Source organism: Penaeus chinensis, chromosome 41, assembly GCF_019202785.1.
Source record: "Penaeus chinensis breed Huanghai No. 1 chromosome 41, ASM1920278v2, whole genome shotgun sequence".
Lineage (NCBI taxonomy): Eukaryota > Metazoa > Arthropoda > Malacostraca > Decapoda > Penaeidae > Penaeus > Penaeus chinensis.
Window position 1 is genome coordinate 27,689,535 of NC_061859.1, and position 2,500 is coordinate 27,692,034.

Below are 2,500 nucleotides of genomic sequence, written 5' to 3' on the forward strand. Positions count from 1 at the left end.
AGTAAAAGACTGGTTAATGTTATCAAGCCCTATGCACAAATATAAAATTGGACCCTGCCATCTTATACAGCATAAGAAATAAAGAAATAAACAACACAGGTACAGCTGCAGCAACCTCTTATTTACCATGAAATGACAAAAATATCTGCTGTATGTCACTGCTCAGAGTCAACAACACCTTCACACAGCCAGAGTTCTTAATGTCGCATTTTCTGTAATTTGACATAAAGTGCCAATAAAGGGGTGGAATTTTGGGTTCGCATGATAGCCAGGTTTGGGAACTTTGTCTCTGGAGGGTGCGTTGCTCTTTGTCTCAGGAGGGTGCATCGCTCACTGACAACTACCAAGAGATGAAATCAAAGTAAGAACACCTGTTTTCTGAAACAGAATGTTACTTAATTACTGTAGTTACATTTTAAATACGATTTTCCCTTTACTCTTAGGATATTACCCTCTGAACTATACCTGTTCTCATTTACTTGTGTATTACATGTAGTTCATGATGCATTTGACAGGTTGGTGATGACAGAAGGGTAATAATCCCTTGACAACCGACCTGGTTCAGGTAACAATCAAAAGAACTAGATCAGTCTCCTTTGGACACTCCGTCAGCCAGCAGCAGCCCCTGTCCCCTTGCAGCCCCTGTCCCCTTGCAGCCCCTGTCCCCTTGCAGCCCCTGTCCCCTTGCAGCCCCTGTCCCCTTGCAGCCCCTGTCCCCTTGCAGCCTGGCCTCGTCCACCGCTGACGCCAAACAACAGCAACAGACAAACAAACACAAACAAAGGGTTTCTTTGCAGTATTGCGTCGTCTTAAAACCCCGACATTAACCCTCCGCCCGACATAAATACTCATACACCTCCATCCCTGGACTTCCTGCCATCGCACGTCAGGGAGAGGAAATGAGGGAGGTTGCACTGTGGACGAGAAAGGGAGAAAAGAGGAAAAGCCCGTCTCTTCTCCGCGACGCGATTCGCAACACTTCGCAAAATACAATCCCTCACGTGAAAAAATAATAATCCTAAAATAAAACCGAAAAATGGAATTCTCTCCCAGCATCCATCGGCCCAAATACCCACCACAATGCCACCTGACACAATTCCCGAGAAGCGGAGAGCGGAGGGCCAGGGAGAGGCGGCGGGCGACGTCTTACTCCTCCGAGCGGATTGTCAACACTGAGGCTCTCGACTCGGGACTTTCTCCTTCAGGGGAAACTGGCGTAAACATTTTCCTTTACTTCCCCAGATTTTGTCCTCTCTTTCTCTCTTTTCCTATTACGTGGACCACCTTTCCTTTTTTTTATGTCTCTCAAGTTCCTTGCGAATGGGGGAGATTTCACATTCCTGTTGTTGCATTGGTCTGCGTTTGTATTTGTTCTCGTAGCGTAGGATTGGAGATTGCGTGTGGCAGGAAGTTTGCGCCCAAGGTTTAGGCCACTTTTTTTTAGTGAATATTCTTATGGGCGAGATTCTGTGCTTCCTCATCCGCGTTCTCTTGCCTGCGATAGTCCGACGGGGAAGCTAAAAGCAGGTAGAAGGATAATGACGATGATACGGACTTTCATGACGATGTTAATGATAGAGAGTACTAATGATCGTAGTAATAGTATATATGGTGATAATGATAATTATAATAATGATATTATTATTATTGACGATGATAATAATGATGAGGATAATACTGATAAAAAATCACAATGATGACAATGATGATGCTGGTGATGATCATAAAAAAATAATAGTAAAAATAAAAGAATAGTAAAAAAGATAGTGATGCTAACAATAAAATTATAAAAACTAATTATAATATCGATATTGATGATAATAATAATAATTATAATAATAATAACAATTATAATAGTAATAATAATAATAATGATAATAATAATAATGATAATGATAATGATAACAGTAATCAAAATCATAATAATAATAATGATAATGATTATGATGGTAATTGATAATGACAATAATAACAATAATAATAACATTGCTAATGACAATAATGATAATAATGGTAATCATAGCGATAATCATAATACAAATAATAATGATAACAATGACAATAATAATAATAGAAATGGTAGTGGTGCGAACAATAATTAAATGATAGTGAACTGATAATGATATTTGTTATATAACAATAATGGTACTAACGTTAATCATAAGATCGATGATATTAACCATGATAATAGTAATGATGATGATGATAATAATAATAATAATAATAATAATAATAATAATAATAATAACGATAATAATAATAATAATAATAATAATAATAATAATAATAATAATGGTAATGGTAATAATAATAATAATAATAATAATAATAATAATAATAACAATTATAATATTGATAATAATTACTGTTATTATTTTTATCTCAATACCGACGGGAATGGCGTGTACGTACGTGCCATGCCCACTGTGAGTATTTGTTTGATTGTTTTCCTGCATAGATGAATGTACATGTAAGAAGTCACCAAGAGCCAGTTACGAGT

The 2,500-nt window shown here is 36.8% G+C and overlaps 1 protein-coding gene across 1 annotated transcript in view; it reads right to left on the reverse strand.

The window, feature by feature from the left end:
- The window catches only part of LOC125047471 (ribonuclease Oy-like), a 24,491-nt gene extending 22,779 nt beyond the window's left edge, over nt 1–1,712 (reverse strand). The window contains exon 1 of the mRNA XM_047645682.1: nt 1,077–1,712. The gene's annotated coding sequence lies outside the window, so the exon portion shown is untranslated. The remainder of the gene's footprint in view (nt 1–1,076) is intronic.
- Between the last annotated feature and the right edge of the window lie 788 nt (nt 1,713–2,500).